This window comes from Plecotus auritus (assembly GCF_963455305.1).
Source record: "Plecotus auritus genome assembly, chromosome: 4".
Classification (NCBI taxonomy): Eukaryota; Metazoa; Chordata; class Mammalia; order Chiroptera; family Vespertilionidae; genus Plecotus; species Plecotus auritus.
Genome location: NC_137775.1, coordinates 128,195,826 through 128,219,389, shown reverse-complemented (window position 1 = coordinate 128,219,389; position 23,564 = coordinate 128,195,826). Strand labels below are relative to the sequence as shown.

Genomic DNA, 23,564 nt, shown 5'->3' with positions numbered 1-23,564 from the left:
TACCTACCTATAATTTGTCCTTAATCCTGCTGCACAGTATAAGCATCTAGAGAGGTTTAGAAAAAATGATGATGCTCTACCCAATTCAGGACCAATTGAACCCAGATTCAAGTAGAGCTTGGACACCATGTATTTAAAAACCCCTCCCTGAGTGCTTCGATGTAGAGTGAGGGGTGATAGAGAACAGCTTGTGAGGGAATAGTTGTGAAACGACCCATCTTTAGGAATGAAATGGTAAAGATAGCTAAAGTAGCTAACCTTTTTTGATCAGTCACTACGTGGGGTCACTAAGTGCTGGCGTTGTATCTACGCAGACATGGATAGACATACTTGATGAAACATTGTTTGCCCATTTTACAGTTGGGGAAACTGGAGCTCCGGAGGTTAAAATTGGTCAGTGATGATCCTTGAATAGTTAGTACCCAGGTAGGCTGACTTCAGAACCCATACTCAACTATTACATATGCTGCATTGGAAAGTATACCTTTACTTACGGGCCACATGTTTGTGTGACGAGGACTGGTTATATGTTTGCCTACGGGCCAGCGAGTTTACATACATGTATTTACATATTAGGTACTTTTATCTGGAAAGTTTTGCTTGTTACTAAAGCGAGGAGAATCACTCGTGAATCAAGAAAGGCCTATAGGCTAGCAATATTTCCAGGAGTTTCTTGTGAAGAGAAGAATGAGGGTATCCCAGTGAACTTGAAGAAAACACATTCCATGGGAGTTGTTTTTTTTGAGAATGGAACACACGTGTAAAGTGAAGGGAAGAGTCCAGAAGATGCAGATATTTTCCAAGGATTTACACAAAGCCACAGAAGCCCTGTAGTAGATTGCTGGGCATGATGTCGTTTTGGTGGTCACATGCTGGCGGTAGCCGAAAGTACAAGGCAGTGTACAGAGTAGCATAAGTTCTGCCATGAAAATTTTGGAGGAAAACGACTACTTTGGTCTGGACTATAGAAGCATAACTTCTCTAGCCCCATTCTCCCTTGGATTTCTTTCATTTGTCTCCTGGTCAGATAAACTCGGTGGGAATATTTAGCTCTGGGGATAATCCATTTGTTTTGAAAATGTGTTCATTGCTATGTTTTCCAAGGATATTCCAAATAAACCCACAAGAAACACAGGTTTCCTGAAAACGGTTACAGTTAAAATGTTTTTGTATTAAATATGTATTACTAAATGGTACTGTGTCACCAAAAAAAAAGTCTTGGTGTTCCTACAAATGACTGCCATCTAATATTGTTAGCTGTATGGTAGACATAGGCATAGTACTTGCCAAGTTTTAGGGATTGGTTTTCATGTTGCTTGCAAGTTTTGCTGAGGAGAGTTGACAGACCGACCAAGGCAAGCTTGACCTAATCCTAAGTAGTGTCATGTTGAGGTCTGGCATGGAAATAGCTCCCCAGCCCCACGTCCTTCTCTCATTCTCATCCCCTTCCCTGTTAACCACCAAGGACACTTTTCTCCAGCATTGCCAAACCACTGTGGTTCCTTTGCACAGCCCTGCCTAGGTTTCTCTTCCGCAGCGTACCTCCTTCAGGAAATTTCCTCCGGTTTCTTCTCAGAAAACACTTTATAAATGCCCTCTCTGTGTCACCCCTATGTCTGGTACACACATGCCGCACTGTGTGTATCACTATGTATCATATTGTTTTTGTTTACAAGTTTGGCACCCCTACTAAATTGAGCTCATGAAAGGTGGGAATGGTGATTATTTACCTAGTAGGCACTTAAGTTGATTGCACCGGCCCAGATTGACTTTGAGTTGCATTATTAGTGTCACCCATCTTCATTCTTAACTGTCCTCACCAGCTCTGCTGCTATGTACTGGGCTAAAGCACATCCATGTACAGAGAATACAAAATACTACCAACACGTTCTTATAAAAGGAATAGGAAGGAACGGGGCAAAATGTAATAAATTTTTCACTTGTTTCTTAATTTTGCTCTCAGTTGACCAATTGGCCAGCACGACTTTTCTTGGTTACTTGTGTACACTGGGAGAGATGCTCAACATGATCACCTTTCAATTTATTTAGGAAGAAAGAAATGGTACTCCATCGCCGAAGGACATACTTTTATGTGTCATAGCCGAGTACAGGTTCTTCATCACATCTTATTACACTGTAACTTTCAGATTTAGTATTATCAGAGGTATTTGCAGAGCAGCACTGTCCCGTAGCACTTTCTGAGATGATAGAAGAATGATTACAATGATATATTTTTAATGACTTAGAAGTGATAGTCACTAGCCACTTGAGGTGATTGAGCATTTTTAAGTTTGGCTAGTGTTAACACAGGTACTGAATTTCTAATCAACTTAAATATAACTAGCCACAAGTGTCTAGTTAGCTACTCTATTGAACAGTGCAATTATAGAGTATTTGACAGGTAAACATTTAGGCTAAGGTATTAAAATCTTGAATCATTTTTTAGGGCTCAACACTATGCTTCCCTGTTGTAAGCTGTTACTGGATGATATTTTTGAGGCCTTCATATTATAGAACAATTGTCTGTGTGTTCTGTGAGCCTTTCATGTAGTTGACTGGTCTCCCTTTTTTTAGGAGCAGAGTAAAGTGATTATGAGTAATTATTTATAAATAAAATGGATTTGAGCCCTTGGTGTATAAAACTAAATGGAAGTCCCGTGAGCTAACCAGTATATTTCTCTAAGATGAATTGTTAAGAGCAGGCATTTTATTTGTCTTGCTGGCCATTGTATCCCCCAGTGCCTTGTATAGTACCTGACACATTGTGAGTGCTCATAAATATTTGTTGAAGGAATGAATGTTCAAATAATTTAACCCCTCTAATTTAGCTTTCCAGGGGTATATTGTGGAGCTGAAGAGGAGGCCGAAGACCAGTAACTACACTGAATTTACAGTTCTTCCAAGGAATGCAATCTCTCCAGGGGAATTACTGTTAACTCAGTGGCTGATTTCTTTCTTGTACGATTAAGTATCAAGCATTGTTACCTTTATTTGATGATGGATTGAAAAATAAGGTTACAAGAAGATTTGGTGCTCAGGTCGTAGAGAGTTGGAAGTGTAAATCAAGTTGAATAGTTGTTTCTGTTGCCTTGTTCATTCAACCATGATTATTCTTCAGAAAAATAAAACCAGGCATTGAACTACGTTAGTTAGAAAGTTTGTTTTGTAAAATCCAAGGTAGTAATATATGCTAATGGAGTCTGAAAAGAGGACTGAAATATCTTTTATGGCATGTCATTGGGTAAACAGCTTTATGTGAGAAACAGGACTGGAAACACTTCTTAAACCTCTAAATCTCAGCCTGTGGTAATCCTAACACCCAAGTTTTAAACTTCTCAAAGAGAATATTTGAAGCGTAAATGGAAACAGATGTTTAGTTGTGCAGATAACCAACACTAGACTTTGAAATATTTATATAAAAAGGTATGAGATACATCAAACATCTGTTTAGAACGAGAACCTTAAAGCTGAAAATTGTAGATTCCATTTCATGCGGTAGATGCAATATGTGGTGTAGAGCATGTGGAAGGTGATGTGCACACAGCCTTCTCTCCGTGCTGTGCATCAGGCTTACATACTGGTGGTACTCTGTGTGGCTGGCTCACAGGCCTGTCCTTGTTCCTAGTTCACAGGCTACCTTCTTACCATTCTGCCACTAGGTGCCACAAATGAAAACTAACTTTATACTAGAGTAAGTAAAACATAAAATATAAATCTGTTGTTTAAAAAAATCATACTGTGTATTCCAAGGTAAAATGTGACGTTTTCTGTTTCGGGGGTGTGTGTGTTACTTTCTCTTTTAGCAGTTTCTGGCCTCTTAGTCCTTTATGATTGATAACTCTTTTACGTTCTCTTTTAGCAATTTCTGGCCTTTTAGTTCCTTTTGATTGCTCTTCTAACACCTTTGGTGTGAACTTTTTTGTTGGGAGGAGAAGTCCACAAACCAAAAACAAACCATCAACCATATGATCCATAAATGACTGCTGTTGCCTTCAAAACTGAACCAAAACACAACCATAAAAAGACAATACCAACTACTGCTATCAGCAACACAGTTAACCCAGGCAACCAAACAAATAAGGCCTATGAGATTTGAGTTGTTGCTTTTGTGGCGAGGTCAGTAATATGAAGTCTCTTTTTAGAAATTAAATGTAAATTACATATGATAAACTTTTATATTTTATATTTTGCCTAACCTGTGTAGCAGTGATACAAGAATTCACACTGCAGTGTAGATCTCGATCTGTTTGGCCTAGAAGACTCTATTGGGCAACTTGGATTCAGGTGTATAATTTAAGAACCATTTTGAAAGTTTATTGAGAACTGTCTCTCATGATTTGGTCACTAGCAGTATAAGAATTGAAGGAAGTAACCGGCTTCATATCTTTCTCTTCAGTGGAGAGGTTGGATTGGATCAGTGGTTCTCAAACGCTAGTGTGCATTTGAATCACTGAGGGCTTGTTAACACCCAGATTGCTGGGCCCCACCCCAGAGTTTCTGACTCAGTCAGAGTAGGGTGGGCCTAATAATCTGCATTGCTCACAAGGTCCCAGGGGATGCTGCTGTTGTGGGACAGAGCACTGCATTTTGAGGACCAGTGGATTAAATAATCTAAAGTTTTGTGATTCTGTGCTTGTTTCCCCGCCTTTTCAAGTTGCAGCATCTATTCTTTGATTTCTGCAACGTTATGGCATTTAAAGATGGCTGTCTGGCAAACTGAGTTTTAAACATTTGAAATGGGTTAATTTTTATTTTGAGAGTTTTTGAGAATTCTCGAAAACTTTGCAAAAACTTTGGGTCTCTTAAAACTCAGATTAGGTATACTTACCCAATAGTAAGTAGATTCTCTAGTTAAAATATATTGAAATATTTCTGATGTTATTAAATGACGAAACTATTTGCTGCTCCTTAAACCTAAATGTAGTATCAAATCTAATGTACCTTTTAATACACAGCTACATGGTATGATGGGGGCACATTACATAATTGTGGGCTCACTAAATAAAGTGGCTTTTACGGGACATAGTTCTGGTCCTAGTTCTCTTGGTTTGGGTCCACAGTTGACTCTCGTAGTATTAATCTGGGTGTCCTCTGAAGATAACTGCCTCATAGAAGGGTCATGGTTGCAGGAAGGAGATGCCCGTCAGGGGGATGAAGAGTAAGTCAGGGCACAGCCATCCCCTATTTTGAGGTCTTTGGGGAACAGTGGAGGCTCTGCAGTTTCTAAATGAAGGAGGCAGAGATACCAAGAGGCATCTTAAAGCCACACTGTTCTTATTCAGAGGGTATGGGGGGAGGGCACTCAGAGGTTCATGGAGATTCTAAGACATTCTCACAGGTGGTGCTCTGGAAGTGGTCCAGATTACAGTTGCCTCCCAGGTGCCCAGAGTCAACTGGGCAGGTTTGAGGTGAGTTGAAGTGAAGCTTGTTATCTTATCTGAGAAAAGGGAAATAAAAAATAAATGGGTGAGGAGTAGGCAATGGGAAGGTAAAAATGAAAGCTTTTAAAGTTTTTAAATGTTCTAAAACTCTGTGTATTAAGACTAGGCTAGTTAATAGCACAGGCTTCTTTGTTAGAAAATAAATTAATGAGTTTTTCTTTCCATTTCTGCTGAATACTTGAGAATATCACCAGATGCTGTTATTTGACTTAAATCAGATGCCTTTCAAAGTCATGAGTAGGATTCAACCAGTGCTTACTTTTTAAGATTGTTTTAAGATTGTTAGTTTAAATCAAATTCCTGGAAGGTACATGCGATCCCTATTACTGGGTGTGTTTTATGGATTAGGAAACAAATCGTTTGTGTAGCACAGGCCACAAAGCTGGGCTGAGGCCAGGAGATCTCACTGCTTTTTATATCTACTAGTTTTAATTTTATCTTAAAATTCTGTTTTCTAACTGCTTTTATAAAATGGTTGAACTTTAAATCTTAGAGTAGATCTAGCATCCATATTACTGATTTTAAACTGTATTTCATGGATACAGCCTTGGATTTTGAGCTGTTTATTTCTTTGAGAAGAATGACACGTGATATGCAGTCATTTCTTGACTGAAATATCTGTGACATAATCTTTGTAACTAAATCTGTGAAACTGTTGTGACTTCTTTAGACTTCACAGTTTGAAGGTAGGGTTGGCAGTCTATATGACGAGTGCTGGGCATGGCCCATGGGCAGCAGAGGGAGGGAGGCTTTTGTGTGATCCCCTCCTCCCATTTTTAGTATTTTTTATTGATTAAGAGAGGAAGGGAGAGGGAGAGAGATACAGAAATATCAATGTGATGAGAGAGTGTCATTGATTGCTGCATCCTGCCCACCCCTCTACTGGGGATCAAGCCTGCAACCCAGGCATGTGCCCTGACTGTGAATAAAACCATGACCTCCTGGTTTATAGGTTGATGCTCAACCACTGAGCCACGCCAGCCGGGCTCCCTGCATCTTTCTTGAAGTTTCTCCCCCACCACTTCCTCCCGTGTCTTAGAGAGTTAAGACCCTTTTCTTCAATGTAATCACACTAGCACTAGGCAACATCTGCCTTTGGTGTCCACATCTCCTGAGGGTCCTCTCTTGCAACTTCTGGCATTTCTGTCTCTCTTGCACCAGCCTTCTGGCCTCTGGAGAGCCGGACTTCCTTGTGCATTTCCTTCACGGCCCTGCCCCCCATCTTCTTCTTCCTTTCCCTGCCAGAAGTTCTCTTTCTGTGCTGTGGCTGGTCTTCCTTCGCCTGGTGGAAAGAGTACTGAAGTAGAATAGTGTTTGTACTGATGGTTCGTGGGTACCTGCCACTGAATACTGTGCTAGTGCTTTACATTCCTTCCACTAATTCCAGCTCCCACCAGCTACTGGATTGTGGAAGAGTGTCCCAGTCTGTGCCAGAAGCTCCTCGTCTGTAAAATGAGGGGGTTAGTGAGTTTCTGGCCCTAAAGGGCTATGATTGAGTTTATTCACATCATGGTCTCATTGTAAATCCTTACTAAGAATACTTTAGCTTTTTGAAAGATACCTGTTAAACAAGACTGGGCTCAGTGTAGAGTGATGCTTGAACACTGGACCAGGAGATCCAGGATTCCTTCGTTAGACTGTCTGCAGTGTGCCCGGCAGCTTTTTCCTTCAGGAGTTAGGGATGGATCTCAGGACGCTCTTTTCTATCCTTGTGCTGTCTGCACAACCTGAAAGTTGAACCTGAGTGCTCCACTTGGGAAGGCTTGTTGACCTGATATTTGGGAGATTCTGCTGCTTCTCATCTCCATGATGAAAGAGCTGGGCTTCTGAAGCGTCCTTCTGCTGATGGTATTTACACAACTGGGGCAGTTTCCGGGAACCTGCTGAATACTTCTATTTATTCTTAATCAACTCATAAAAAATGCTACCTCACATCTTTCTCTCGCAGAATTGTACATGGCCTGTGACCTTGAGTGCTTGTTTCCTATTTTTAGGGGAATTTTTGTTACTACTTATCTGTTCATTGCCAAGGTCACTGACAGTTGTTTTGTTTTCTGAGATTACATTGGTGTAACGTGTTCATTGCACATACTGTCCATTTTCTAAAAACCTATAATTATATCTTTTGTTTCTTTATGTTCCAGAGAGAGTAAATAATTCTTCATCTTTTCCTATTTTTTTTAGCATTTCAAAATCATATAATACCTATACTTAACAGGCTCTATCCCAAAAGACTTCGTGATGACTCTTCAGTTTTTAGCGATTATTGTATGAAATGCAAGTACTTGATAACAAGTGAAAAGTATTTTTAAATAAAATGCCATTTCTTTGGATTTTAACTTTGAAATCTGTTTTTCATTTCATGCCTTTTAGTTAGTAAGTGTAAGGGTACTGTGCTTGCTATGTTTGTAGGCTTCTATTTTCATGGCAAAAGACATAAAAATCCCCCTTTTCTTCCACTTTTAAAGGCTTTGGAATTAAGATTCCTTCTGCTACTAATCTATTTTGAAAAGGCACATAGGAGTTTGCTCTTTGCCATATATACGTGTGTATATATATTTTTTTGTCATACAAGGACTTTATATTATAGACTTAATGAATCAACACCTTATTTAGTCAACTTATATTATCTGTAGAATGAAGATCATTTGAGATTCTGAGCAATAGAAATATCCCAACAATAGGTTTGCTTTTTTTTTTTAAAAAAAAGTGTTTTTATTTAATCCTTACATGAGGATATTTTTCCTTTGATTTTTAGAGAGTGTGGAAGGGAGGGGGAGAGACACAGAGAGAAAAACATCAATGTGAGAGAGAGACATCGATCAGTTGCCTCCTACATGTGCCCCAACTAGGGCGGGGGATTGAGCCTGCAACTGAAGTACATGCCCTTGACCAGAATCAAGCCTGGGACCTCAGTCCTTGGGCCGACACTCTGTCCACTGAGCCAAACTGGCTAGGGCAGCAGGTTTGCTTTTAAAAGATAAAAATGATCATCTATGTTACAGCTGAAGAGCCTTATAACAATTGGAGAGCATTAGCTCTCATGTGAGTACTTGAGGGTGACAATGTCCTGGGCTCATTCTGGGCCAGTGGTCCCCGCCCCTTGATGGAGGAGGGGACCATGTTGAAGCAGCAATGCCCTGGGAATCTGACTGGAAATGCCCCCTTCTGATTGTACTTTGTTGTTGGTTTTGGAGAGTACCAGTTGTTTGAAAGCACTGAGTTGCAATTTTATAAGTATACATATTACTTGCTAAAACATCTTTTTGGATCATTGTGCTCTTCTGGAGTTCAGAGGTCCAAGTTCTGGGACGATTATTCATCAGGAACATGTCAGGTCCTGGACATGACAGGTAAACAGCCCAGTGTGCTTGGATTGCAGCTCTTTCTGTGTTTTCACACATTTGAATCCTAATTCTCCACAGGGAGTCTAAGAACAGGAACAAGTAAACATGTCCTATCTGGGCAGACTTTCTGTCCAAAACTAAACAAAAGAAAACAAACAAACAAAAGCACTTAAACAGCTGGTGGGATGCTGGCGCACCCTGGCCCATGGTACTGACAAGCCATTTCTGGCCATTCCTCTCCTGATTGTTTATTCTCTTTTTTCTTCTCATGTTCTTTACTCTCTTGATATCCCTCCTCCCCTACCCCCGGCAACCCCCCATCCCCCCCGCATTTTTTTTTTCTTTTTGGGTCTTTTCTGTTACCTTTGTTCTTCATCTTTACTCTTTTTCTTTTGTCCCATTCCTGGTATGGACAGCCTCGTAACATCCCACGGTTATCACAGGCATCTTTAGCTTAAGACAAGTTTTACTCTGACATGTAAGGTCACTGTAGTCTGTAAAATTCCATGCCGGTGCAGACTATTTCTAAAGAGTTTAATGCATTATATAGCATTTTTCATGTTGAATGGAAAAGATACGTGAAATGCAAAACTTTCCAAACTCTTCGGGATATATAAATAGGCATTCAATGGGTTTCAGATGGAAGTTTAAATTTTGTGCAAAAGGACATTCTTCCAAAATTAGGTAATAGTAATCATGTAGATGGTGTTCTTTTAGGATTTCTTTTATTTATGAAATTTTTGATAAACATATTTTTGGGTTAAAATAATGTGTTTAAATGGCCTAATTTATAACAAAGTTCTGTATAAAAAATGTGACAGCATCAAATTTGTTTTAAATACCCTAATATTACTTATGCCACTATCAAGGATCGGAGTATATTAGAGCTCTAAGAGGCTTTGAAGCTAGTTTAATTCAATCTGAATTTATAGATGAGACAATTTACTGACTTTACACACTTGGTTAGTGGCATAGTTAACCACAATTAGGTCTTTTACTTCCCTATCCACTCTGCTTTTTTTCAGACAGAAAATTAAATTTATGAAATTTAGAGGCAAAATAGGCAGGGAAGCCTGAGTTCTAAACCTACCTTGACTTCATTAGTTCTGAGATGTTGGACTAGGTGTTTAACCTCTCTGATCTCAGTCTTGGGAGGGTTGGACTTTAAGGCCCCTTGCAGGCCTGTGACTGTACTCAGGAGAGGAAATTACATAAATATAGTTTCTTCCTATTGTACATTTGTGTAGTTTCAATTTGAGTCTTATTTCAAGTAAATATTGTTCCTATTTTTTAGTAGGTGTCACTTGTGTGTTTTTTTGTTTGTGAATCAACTTTTCCGAAGTGTAGTGTTGTGAGACACAGGCTTTTGTCAACATCAAAGTTACCTCTGTGTTCAGATGCCTCTAGCATTACCTTGACTCACTGAAGTAAACACATTCAGAGGCAGGTGTCCCCTAGCTTCAAACTGGTGAAAGGGTACCGCAAAGGAATGCCCCATAGACAGGTAATTGAGAAGTGCTTTTTCCAAATGGTTTACGGTTTATTATAGTGTTAGAAAGTCATGTCATAAAAATAAAATTTAAGAGACTTTGGCTAGTTTAACTTCTAGAGTGGCTTTAATTAGGGTTGTGAAACAAGTTTTTCCATTTTCAGTAGGACAATGTCAATTGTGTCAGAAGACAGTTGTGACAATCTGGCAGGATGGGAAAGATGAGATGAGTGTAAGGTATAGAGAAAAAGCTTAGCAGACTGGAGATGCTTTTCTAATGAAACTAACTGAGCTTTGGGACTTTCCCCCATTGCTCAGGAGTAGTTCCCATGCCTTTTTTGTTTAAGAAAGCCTATTCTTTCAAACAAATTGTATACACCTATTATGTGCATCACATTTAACTGGAAATTACAAATGAGTTACTCATCTGGAGTTTCTCTCTGGCTGGGTGTCCAATGCATAGACCACGAAATGGTGAGATACAGTAAATGTCTGAGGACCCCAAAGTATAGTCTACACAAGGAGAGGGAAGAGAGAAGGCCTGAAGCAGTAGGAAGACCCCAAGGAGCCATGACATTTGAGCAGTTTGAAGGACCAATAGTTAGGAATAGCTACAGAACCCTGGCTGGTGGCACAGTTGGTTGGAATATCATCCTGTACACCAAGAAGGTGGCAGGTACCATTGCCAGTCAGGGCACAAACCTAGGTGGCGGGTTTGATCCCTGGTCTGGGTGTGTACGAGAGGCAACTGAATGATGTTTCTCACAGTATCTCTCTCTCTGTCTCTCCCACTAAAAATAAATTTAAAAAACATATCTTCAGGTGAGGATTAAAAAAAAAAAATAGCTAAAGAACTGATGTGCCGGGCCAGCCCAGTCAAGGGTTCGGTGAGCCTGGGGTGGGGTTGGGGGGGAGGGATGGGCAGTGAAGGATTTAAAGAAAAGACAAAGAGAATAAGCTGGGGCTGGGTGGATCTCCGGTGCCTGGCTGAGGCCACAGAGATCCAGCCAGCAAGCTGAAGCTTTATTTTATAGTTGGAGAAAAACAAGGTAGTGGTCAACATAGTTACAATGTTCCTGTGAGTTTCACTTGTTTTGGCAGCACTTGCTGAAACTCCCACAGCCCATTAGCTACCCAGAAGGATCTAGGGACCATCATAAGGTCAAGCTTAATTATGCTAAGAGGGATTTGTTTGTGGCTTTGCCAACAGGTCAGTCCGAGGCTTAACCCTATAGCCGCTCCCCACAAGCTGATTTTAATTTTCTTTTGGGAGAGTGCAAGGGATGTGGTTGGGCTGTGTTAGGACATAGGCTTGGGAGTTGGGAAATGACCATTGTATGTTTTTTTTTTTTTATTATTTTTTTTATTTTTTTATTTTTTTTAAAAAAATCTTTATTCAGATTATTACAATTATTTCTTCTTTTTCCCCCCATAGCTCCCTTCCACCCATTTCCCACCCCACCTTCTGCCCTTACCTCCCCCCCACTGTCCTCATCCATAGGTGTATGATTTTTGTCCAGTCTCTTCCTTCACCCCCACACCCCTTTCCCCCTGAGAATTATCAGTCCACTCCCTTTCTATGCCCCTGATTCTGTTATATTCACCAGATTATTCTGTCCCTCAGGTTTTTAATTCACTTGATTTTTAGGTTCATTTGTTGATAGATATGTATTTGTTGTTCATAATTTTTATCTTTACTTTTTTCTTCTTCCTCTTCTTTAAGAATACCTTTCAGCATTTCATATAATACTGGTTTGGTGGTGATGAACTCCTTTAGCTTTTTCTTGTCTGTGAAACTCTTTATCTGCCCTTCAATTCTGAATGATAGCTTTGCTGGGTAGAGTAATCTTGGTTGTAGGTTCTTGCTATTCATCACATTGAAAATTTCTTGCCACTCCCGTCTGGCCTGCATAGTTTCTGTTGAAAAGTCAGCTGACAGTCGTATGGGTGCTCCCTTGTAGGTAACTAACTGTTTTTCTCTTGCTGCTTTTAATATTCTCTCTTTGTCTTTTGCTCTTGGCATTTTAATTATGATGTGTCTTGGTGTGGTCCCCTTTGGATTCCTTTTGTTTGGGGTTCTGTGCGCTTCCTGGACTTGTAAGTCTATTTCTTTCACCAGGTGGGGGAAGTTTTCAGTCATTATTTCTTCAAATAGGTTTTCAGTATCTTGCTCTGTCTCTTCTTCTGGCACCCCCATAATTCTGATGTTGGTACGCTTGAAGTTGTCCCAGAGTCTTCTTACATTATCTTCAACTTTTTAGATTTTTTTTTTTTTTGCTTTTTGCTTTTTCAGTTGAGTGTTTTTTGCTTCTTTGTAATTCAATTCTTTGACTTGATTTTTGTGTTCCTCTTGTCTGTTTTTGGGTCTCTGTATAATATTTTTTATTTCAGTCAGTGTATGTTTAATTTCTAGTTGGTCCTTTTTCATATCTTCGAGGGTCTCGTTATATTTATCGGCCTTTTCTAGGATATTCTTAAAAAGCCTTATAACCGTGGTTTTGAATTCTATATCCAGTCGTCTGTTTTCCTCCATTTCTTTCGTTTGTGATCTGATTCTTTGACGCCGCATTTTCACTGCTTCCCTGAGTTGGTAAGGTAGATTTGTGTGCTAGGTTTCCAATCTGGCCCAGTGGGTCTGCCTCCCCAGTTAACCTGAGGTGGACACTCTTGGTGCACCCCTTTGTGGACTGTGTGTACAGCCTTGTTGTAATTAAGTCTTTATTGTTGTTGGTATCACTGGGAAGAATTGACCTCCAGGCCAGTTGGCTGTAAGGATCAGCTGTGTCTATGCTGGGAGAAGTTTGGTGCTGGAGACAGCCTTATAGGATTAGACTTGCCAAATTGCAATAGCCTCTGTGCTCAGCTTGGATGGGGTGGAGTCTCAGTCTTGGCTTCCCGTCAGCCTTGCCCTTGCGCGCACGTGCGTGCCTTCAGACCTCTGCCTTCCCGGCTCCCGAGTCTCCGCCCGAGAGTCCAGGCTCCCCCCGTAAGAGCGTGGGTCCCCAGGGGCTCGCCCGGAACTGGGGTTCAGTGCAGTCAGAACTGGGGTTCAGTGCGGTCGGGGGCTTCCTTCCCCCTTCCGCCAGAGAAAGTCAGCCAGGCTCTCAGCTGCCCTTCCTCTCTGCGCGCACAAAGATCCTTTGCGTACCTCCAATTCTCTGTGAGCTTTTCTCTTTCCTTCTAGTTGTAGAATTTTCACTCAGCCAGCTTTCCTGTGGTTCTGGATGGTGTCCGTTCTGTCTTTTAGTTGTAGTTTTGAAATTGTTGTGCGAGGCAGCAGTTTAGGTGTTTACCTATGCCGCCATCTTGGTTTCTCCTGACCATTGTATGTTTTAAGGTGGCAAATAAGGTACTACTCTATGGAAGTACCAGAGCCTTTTTATTTGGAAAATTTTAAACCTTTAGAAAAACAGTACTCTGAACACATGCTGTTCTTCTGGATTAATTGTTAACTTTATAGCTGTACTTGCCCCCATGCTCCATGTATGTATGTTTTGAGTCAAATGTGGCATGTATGTTTGTATTACTTTCTTAACCATTTGAATATAAGTTGCAGAAACCATGACATTTCATTTTTAAGTATCTGCTAAAGAGGACTTTCCTTAGTATAAACACAATACATTATCATACCCAAAAAGTTTTGGATTGATTAATAACATGGTCAAATATATAGAAAACATTTACATTTGGGGGTAGAAAGTGTATTTATTGCCAAAACCGGTTTGGCTCAGTGGATAGAGCGTCGGCCTGCGGACTGAAAGGTCCCAGGTTCGATTCCGGTCAAGGGCACGTACCTTGGTTGCGGGCACATCCCCAGTAGGGGGTGTGCAGGAGGCAGCTGATCGATGTTTCTCTCTCATCGATGTTTCTAGCTCTCTATACCTCTCCTCTCTCTTCCTCTCTGTAAAAAAATTAATAAAATACATTTTTTAAAAAGTGTATTTATTTATTTTTTAAAATGAGGTAGATTTGTCTGGCACAATGTATATTGAATGAATTGGTGGGACAAGAGACTAGAGCACATATTTAACAAGTCAGATGTAGCCATAAAAATAGAAAGAGAAAGCTTATTAATATTCTGATACGCTGTATTCTTAAAGCTACAATCTTAAGTAAAGACAAGGCATAGAAGAGTAAAAAATTTATAAACAGTAGTGTGTGTGTGTTTGTGTGTGTGTGTGTGTGTGTGTATCTGGAAGGATAAAAAATGAACTAACATTTTGTGCCTTTTAGAGAAGGAGGTAGGGAACTGGAGGACAGGGAGACTTGTCCCTTAATACCCTCTTTTACCTTTTGAATTTTGAACTGTTTGAATATAGTATTACTTATTAAAGAATAAATAGTAAATAAGCAAGCATAGACTGACGTTGATACTATTATTAGCTTTGTAGCAGGTAGGATAATACTTCTCTTCTTTGAAAAAAATGTATTTTATTGATTTTTTACAGAGAGGAAGGGAGAGGGATAAAGAGTTAGAAACATTGATCAGCTGCCTCCTGCACACCCGCTACTGGGGATGTGTCCACAACCAAGGTACATGCTGTTGACCGGAATCGAACCTGGGACCCTTCAGTCAGGGCAATACTTCTCTTTATGTCCTAATGAAATTTGGAGAATGGGACCTGAAACAGAAAAGGTGGAGGAAAATATTCCTCTTCACTTTTGAAGGAAGATTTGCTTTTTTGTGCCACTTATTGAAAAAGGATGTTCATGATGTAAGAAGATATTTTTTCAGGAGCTGCTGATGTGGAGAGGAGGGACTTGATGGCGGCCTGATATTCAGGAAGGCTGGGAATTTCCCTGAGAAAAGCAGAAAGGAAGATTATATATTCCTCTTGGAGTAAAGCAGCGACTTTCAGTCTTTCACATCTCATGGCACACAAACTAATCACTAAAATTCTGTGGCACACCAAAATATTTGTTGCCAATCTAACAAAAAATTGGCATAATTTTGATTGACTTACAAAAAAATAGTAATTACTCTTTTTACTCCAAAGTGACTTAAAAAAAAAATCAGGTACCTATACTTGTATATAAGGATTTCTGGTACTAAGAATTAACTAATCAGATGCAACCTTATTATGTGATGTGACAATGAGATGCAACTCTGTCACGTGACCTATATATTTATGGTTCAAGACGGCATTCGCACTGGACAGCTATTGTGTTGGCTGTTGTCATCTTTTTATTGACTAAATAGTCGGGTATTGCAAGTTTTAAAAATTGTGCAATACTGGTTGAAAATCACTGGAGTAAAGGATATTTTTTTTCTCTAAGACAGAAACAAGAATAGAATTTTGTAGTTTGTTTCAGTAGAAAAGTCTAGAAGATGGCAAATGGGACTCAGAATTTACATTTCATATATATTCATAAACCTTTGATGATAAAAGATAAGTATGTTTAAAAAGCTGCTAAAAGAAAATGAACAGGAGTAATGTCTGGCTATTTTCTTTATATTTTTAAAAAGATGTTTGGGTTTTATATGAAAGATTATATGAAAGTTTAAAAGAAAACATCAAGTAAATATTAGTAAATTATTTTCATTTGATAGCTATTTGATTATTTTGTATGGTAGTTCTTATAAAATTATATGGTGAACTTATACTTTTCCTTAAAATTGATATTTTGCAGTGTTTTGAAATACGTTGCATTAATTTCAGAGTTAACTCAGACACAGTTTATTTTTTGTTTTCATAAGATTAACAAAAAGTTATTGATTGGTGCTTAGTGCTTTTTCTCTAAAGGCCAATGTTTATTAATCAGTGAGTGTTGAATTGCTCCCAGTGTCTGCTAAGCATCCTGGGGTTAATGGAGACAGATGGTCTGCCCTTGACAGATGCTTCTGGAAACTTAACATTTCAGCAGTGGAAGTTAAATTCCTGTCAGGGAGGGAAGCCACTGACTTCTCAGGCAGGTAGGCAGGCAAGCCTTCAGGAGCCAGAGGAACGCTGCACTGTTTGATCAGGTGTCCAGGATGGGACTTTGCAGGTGGAGAAATTTGATTTTATCAGTTCATTCAGAGTTGATGGGGATTGTGAGACTGAATGAAGCTAATCAAGCTAAGCAAGCTTACAGTCAGAGAAAGACAAATATCACATGATCTCACTTATATGTGGAATCTAATGAGCAAAACAAACTGTTGAACAAAAGGATCTAGAGACATGAAAACATGCAACAGACTGAAGATTCTTAAAGGGAAGGGGAGGGGGCGGGAAGAGATTAACCAAAGAATTTATATGCATATCTCTGTAACCCATGGGCACAGACAGTAGTGTGCTGAACGCCTGGGGAGGAGGTGGGGGTGGGCGATAGGTGGTCAGTGGGGAAAGAAAAGGGGACATCTGTAATACTTACAACAATAAAGATAAATTGTAAAAAGTAAAAAGTTGCAAAAAACTCTGAGGATAATGCAAAGAATAACTATTTTTACTTAGATTCACTTATTAATGTTTTCCTCATTGACTTCATCATTTATCCGTATTTTCTTCCTCTCTATATTTATGTATGTATATATGTATGTATTTTTTCTGAATCATTGAAAATGTTATCCTCCTATCTAATAAGGAGGGAATATGCTAATTAACCATCACTCCGTCACAAAGATGGCTGCACCCACAGCTGAGGCCAAGTTCCCATAAGGAGCCTTAATGAGCAATCAGCAGGGACCTGAGGCTACGCCCTCCCCTGCCCCCGTGGGGCTTGACAGGGGACCTCAGGCTGAACCCCCAACCCAGCGGGGCTTGACAGGGGAACTCAGGCCGTGACCCCCACCCAGTGGGGCTTGACAGGGGACCTCAAGGTGCACCACCAGTGCTGGGTTGGGGGAACTCAGGCTGCACCCCCTGCCCAGTGGGGCTTGACGGGGACCTGAGGCTGCACCCCCCTGCTGGTAGGGCTTGATGGGGGACCTGAGGCTGCGCCCCCCTCCCGGTGCTGGGCCAGGGGACCTGAGGCTGCGCCCCCCCGCCTGGCAGGGCTTGATGGAGGACCTGAAGGCATGCCCTGCCCCCTGGTCTGGGGGACCTCAGGCCACGCCCCCCGTCCTGGTGCCAGACCAGGGGACCTGAGGCTACGCCCCCTGCCCGGTGGGGCTTGACAAGGTTAGGAGTGGCTGGGTCCGGATCTAGCCCAATGGGGGAGGGGAAGACAATTGGGTCTGGGTCTCTTGCGATTTTGAGGCGCATGTGGGTGGGCAGAGACTTGACTCTGGGTCCCGTGGTGTGCCCCAGACTCTGACAGGAGGAAGGTTTTCATATACATTTCACTAATTTTCTTTCATCTCTGACACTTCTATTATAGAGAAAGGGCAAATAGCAATATTAAATTATTTCCTCTAAATAATCCCTTTTTAATGTGCACGAATTTTGTGCACCGGGCCACTAGTATATATATCATGGCCCTTTACCCCTAAATATTTCAGTGTGTATTTCCTAAGAATAAGAATATTTGCTTACATAATAGTTCAGATATTTATATTCTTAAAATATTTTCATCTAATCTACCTGTATGCAGCTTTGTCAGTTGAGGTAATAAAGTCCTTTATTCTTTGTCTTTTATCAGATTGACATTTTGGAAGACTAGAGTCTTTTTTTTTTATATTAGGAAGTTTCTCAATTTGTGTTTGTCTGTTGTTAGATTCACAGTATGCATTCTTGGCTAGAACTTACTCCCCCCTTAATTTATTAAGTTTATTCTTTTTCTAAATTAGGAAGTTAACATGGATGCAATAATATTATCTAAATATAGAGTCCATCTATTATTTTAAAATGTTTTTTTAAATACCTTTTTCTTGATTTCAGAGAAGAAGGGAGAGGGAGAGAGAGATAGAAACATCAACGATGAGAGCGAATCACCAGTCGGCTGCTTCCCGCACATCCTCCACTGGGGATTGAGCCCACAACCCGGGTATGTGCCCTTGACCGGAATTGAACCCAGGACCCTTTGGTCTGCAGGCTGATGCTCTATCCACTGAGCCAAAATGCCTAGGGCAAATTTATACTTTTTTAAAAAATATATATTTTTTATTGATTTTAGAGAGGGAGGGAGAGGGAGAGTGAGATAGAAATATCAATGATGAGAAAGAATCATTGATTGGCTGCCTCCTGCACATCCCATACTGGGGATCGAGCCTGCAACCAGGCATATGCTATACATTTTTTAATGTTGACTTATTCTATACCCAAGTAAGAAGTGTCTGTTAAAATCTTCATTTGTGCCTTTTTAGGAATGTTTTAGAAGTTTTTCTCAGATGGGTTTTACATTTGTTGTTAAATACTTTATTTTCTTTGTGAAACTTGCTTTTATCATTAGTTATATCATGGAGATCTGACCTGTACATGCAGGTCAGTACATGCAAACATATTTCATTTTTTAAAATGGATTCATGGTCAACCAATGAACTTGTATGCATATATGCATAACCTGTGGACACAGACAATGGGGTGGTGAGGGCCTGAGTTGGGGAGGACAGGAGCGGGCTGTAAGGTTTATGGGGAGAAAGGAGGACCTATGTAATACTTTCAACAATAATGATTAAAAAAAGTAAAATGGATCCATTATAATCCATTGTGCCCTAATTTAATTTTTCTCTGCAGATGTATTTCATGTTGCTTCTAATGTATCCCTGTTATGACCAGTACTGAGGAAAATACCCTTGTACCTATATTCTTGCTTACTTGTGTTACTGTATCTGTAAAATAGATTCCTGGAAATGGAATTGCTTAGTCATAGACCACATATATATCTTTGGTAACATATTCTACCAAATCATCCTCTCTATTTGACGCTTTTAAAATCAAGTAAACTTTATTGTATATGTTTGTTGTTAAAAGACATTCAAAATTTTGTTTGAAAGAAGCCTCATGAAAATTAATTCTAAACAAAAAGTGTATATCTATTTGTCCATTGATATGGGGAATATAAAGAGAGCAAAAGCATGATTTACACCTTCCCTAACTTAAATACAGTTTTGGAAATCAGATATATATTTATTTATATGCATTAGAAAACAACAATTTCATTGGTCAGTAGACTTTGAATTTAGAATAAAAGTATTGAATATAGTTTAGGGGAGAGAATCAAGAAGGACATTTCCTGTGAGATTAGCATAGGCTGACGTCAAGGCAGAGTTTCACCATGTCATGTGAGGCCAGCGGAGTAACTGGCCTCAGACTGAAGCAGTGTGCTTGTACTCAGAGAGAGAGTACGGACAGTTAGTGGAAGACCTGGAGTTCCTTAAAGGTGTGGATTTGGTCCACTCGGCAGCAGAGGGCTCTTCTGATTTAGTACTCTATTGCCGTGTAGCCGTTGACCCCCAAATTTAGTGCTTAGAACACCCATACACACTAATGATCTCTTAGCAGTTTCTATGGGGCAGGGACTTGGGCGCAGGCAGCACTATTGCCACACTCTGTTCCTTAGAAGCAAGCCAGTTCGTTCAGCCCACATTCCAGGGTTCCTCCTTTCAAGAAGAGGGGTGTCAGAGTCTGGGAACACATTTTAAAACTACCACACTGTCTGTGTTCTGAAGGAGAGGATTGATGGTACGATTTTGAAAAGGAAGAAAGCATGGTGTCTAGCAGAAGATTAATCTGGTAGCAGTGTCAAAGATGACCTGAAGAAAGGGAGAAAGGGAAGGAGGGCTGGTGAGGTAATCCAGCAGTGAAGTAGTGATGGAGTTAGTCCAGGGAGATGCGAGGGGGACAGGTAGGGCACATGAGGAATGCAGCAGAATGAGAGAGAGGGAAATGAGAGGCAGAAATGGCCTCCAGGCTTCCAGGTCTGAAGAAGGATCAGGCGTGTAATAAGTGGAAAGAGAAACCAGTTTTGAGGGGATCAGGGTGCTCGTTTGGTTTTAGACATTTAAGGGGAAATTCCCAGGCAGTTGAAACTATAGAACCAGGGCTCAAGTTGAAATGTCGAGCCAAAGAGAGAAAGTTCACATTTGTCATCCCAAATTTTTTAAGGGATGAGTCCGCAGATAGGCCAGAGCACGGAGGCCTCAGCCTTTGGGGGAAGCCGTGGTTTGGAGCATAATGAGCAGGAGCTAGATCTGTGGCCTTGGAGAGAGAAGAGCCAGCCGTGTTCCTGGCGGGAAGGAGAAGGTGGACTGATGCCGAGCATCACGTGTTACAGAATCTGAAGAGAATGACGTTTGAAACGCATGCATTTGCCTGTCAGATTATTAGAGGTGACAGCACTTTAAGTGGAGTAGAACAATTTTGGAAATTGGATTATAACATTTAATGTGATGATTCACTTTCTAAAAAGTGCTCGAGGTGGGAGGATGAGTGGCTGGCACGCCTTTCGTCACAGCTTTTGAGATCTTACACCCATCTCGCTTCCTTTTAGCACCACCAAGCCTCCCTGGAATGGCACTGCTACTCAGTTCTCTGCTGGAGGGAAGAAGTAGGATTTTACCTCTTGTTTTCAGGGAATCATTTAACAGTAAGTGAAATGAACGTACTTGATAATTTTTTTAACTTCACCTGTTGCTTTTAATTACTTTTATCTGTACTCTTCCCCCCAACCCTGTTAGTATGATTGTTCCAGATCAGATATCAGATGAGGGATCAGCTATTTTTTTCTCTCCCTTACCTTCCAATTTCAAGCATAATTCTATTATTTATTGGCTTTGTTAATTGAACTTGTAGGGATGCAATTAGTATTTAGTAAATACTAAAGTTAGTAACTGACAAATGTAAAATAGTAACTGACAGATGGATTTTATCTTTTGTATCTATACATGTATTTAATCAGTTTTCAATTAGTTAAGTAATTGTCAGTAAGATGTAGCAAAAGCAAGAAAATAGTTAAAAAAATCACTTTATATGACATAGTATATTTCAAGATTTCTATAAGAATTTGAGATTAAATGGGCCAAAGAATTATGTAGTAAAACACTGACAAAACCAGAAATTAAATCTTGCATTTCCTCTGCTACATGGTTAGGTGGTGGTGGTTTTTTCTGACAGGTTATTTTCTTTTAAGAAAAAAACTTTAGGTCCACCAAAGACTTAAAGAAATGAAATCAGCGTAACAACAGTAACTGTGGTTTCAAATTAAAGGGTAAACTTTATGCTGGGAAGAAAGAACTGCTGTTATCAGTTCTTTTTAGCACAAAAAGATATGCTTGTTCTTGGCAACATCATCTTTGAATAAATAGGGGCCTTGCTTGATTTCGTTTAGTTCTGCAGTGTGCCTAGGGGAGCTCTGGCAGAGGTGAAAGGGGTCAGAGAGCGGTCGGAAGGAAGAAAGGGCGTGAGGAAAAGCTGAGAGATTTCGGCACGGATAGCCCAGAAGATAAGTGAAGGTGGCGTGAAAAAGAGCGTCACTGACTCTACACGTGTCGGTACAGCCATGGAGGTTCTCACATGCAGTTTTCATTACACGTGTTAAGCTTTTTCTTTCTGTCAGTAGGTGTGAGAGGGAGGAACAGAAAAAAAGAGAGTGAGAAAGGGTGTCTCAGGAGATCACTGATTGTATATTCAAGAGCTGGATATATTTGCAAAAGTTATATCATGACTTTTTCTACTTGTATGTGGGCATCTGACAAACACTTAATGTGGTTAATTGGTGTATTTTCCTTTTCCTGTTTCCCACCCATCCTGCCCTGTCCTCTTTCCCTTACGTTCTCTGGAACTCACTTCTGGCACAGGCAGTCCCAGAAGCTCCCTCCAGTGGCCTCTTCTGTTCCCAGTGCCCGACACTGGCTGGATTAATTGCCCTTGTCCCCGCCTCTGTTCTCCAGAATGGCCTGGAATAACTCTATCACTGGGCTTCCACAACTTGTTGTATGAACGTGTTTATGAGCTTGTTTCCCCACTACACTGTGAGCTCCTCAGCAGGTGGAGTCCAGTCTTACTCATCTGGGTATCCCACATCTAATAAATGTTGAATAAAAAGATGAGTGCTTTTCCTGTGCCTTGTGGTAGACATACCACGGTCCATCAGCGTGGCGATGAAATCACCGAGCTTTGATGGTTAGGAGATCTGTGACGAGAGAGAGATACCACACGGGCCTTAAAGAATCGGGGGTGGACCGCAATGAATAAGGCACAGATCCTGGTCTCGAGGTGCTCCACTGAGGAGGTCCGTGATGGCTTGGGAGCAAGAAACAAGTCGGTGCAGTGTGTGAGGGTTGCTGCAGAGGCCTCTTGTACAAGCGCCCGGGAAGCATGTGATGCATTTGGCCTGGGGAGGCCTGGGAAGACTGGCCTTTGAGTTGAGTCTTCAAGAGTATATAGTTGCTCACCATTTGGAGGAGGAGGAGCATCTGCCAAGCTGTAGAGGTTTGAGGATCCTGTTTTGAAAAGGTGAGAAGGAACATTTGAAGTTCATGAGTGTTGAGGAGTGGGGAAATGAGATTGGAAGGAGCTGTGTGTGTGTGTGTGTGTGTGTGTGTGTGTGTGTGTATAAAGCTGGTAGCTGGTCTTTGCCCCGGTGGCTGTGAGGAACCATTGGGGGTTTTAAAATCAGAAGAATGGCACAGATTCGCATTTTAGTAAAATGCATTGGAACGGTAAAAATTGGACTGGAAGGGAATAAACTAAAGAGAATAGACTGGTTAGGAGACCAGTGCAACAGCAGTTCAGATGAGTGAGATGAAGGGCCTGGATTGGGGGAATGGAGATGTGGAAGAAAAGAGAAAGCGTAGAGTATGATTTTGGTGGGTAGAATTTGTGAGACTCAGTGACTGAGGCTACGTAGAGCAGTTGTGAGAGAAACGGGAGGACAGAAAACATTTGTAGATTCTTCAATCCTCTAACCACTGGATGGGAGAGTAGAAAGGAAGCATTGGGTTTGGTTTGGACATTTGAAAATGGGGCATCCAAATGGTGGTAACTATCAGACAGCTGGAAATGTGATTGAAGTTTAGGACTGAAAAGAAGAGTGTGGAGTCAAGCATGGGTTAATGGGTGAGGTCACAAAAAGGGAGCTAGCTGAGCAATGAGGGAGGGCCAAGCAAAGGACTCCAGGCACTGCAGCACTCAATGGCGCACACTCAGGAACAGACTGGCTAAGAACACATTCCTAAAGGGAAGTAGTGAATATCAAAGGTCACCAAGAGGTCGAATTGGGATGAGAAGAAAATTGAGGCCATTGGATTTGACCAAGTCAGAGGCTTTCAGTGAGAACAGTTGTAACATAGTAGCATTAGAAACTTCAGGACCAAGTGCAGGGGACCTAAATGAGTAGAGACAATGAGTATAGACTGTATTTTCATAAAACGAATTTAAAGTAGAGACATTACAGATAAAGGGTAGAGGGAAGGTCCTTTATTTTAGT

At 40.7% G+C, this 23,564-nt stretch overlaps 1 long non-coding RNA gene across 1 annotated transcript in view; it reads left to right on the top strand.

The window, feature by feature from the left end:
* LOC308245636 overlaps positions 1-23,564 on the top strand; it is a 121,412-nt gene that overhangs the window by 4,651 nt on the left and 93,197 nt on the right. Inside the window, exon 3 of the long non-coding RNA XR_013960305.1 lies at positions 20,628-20,723. This is a non-coding gene — a long non-coding RNA (uncharacterized lncRNA). The remainder of the gene's footprint in view (positions 1-20,627; positions 20,724-23,564) is intronic.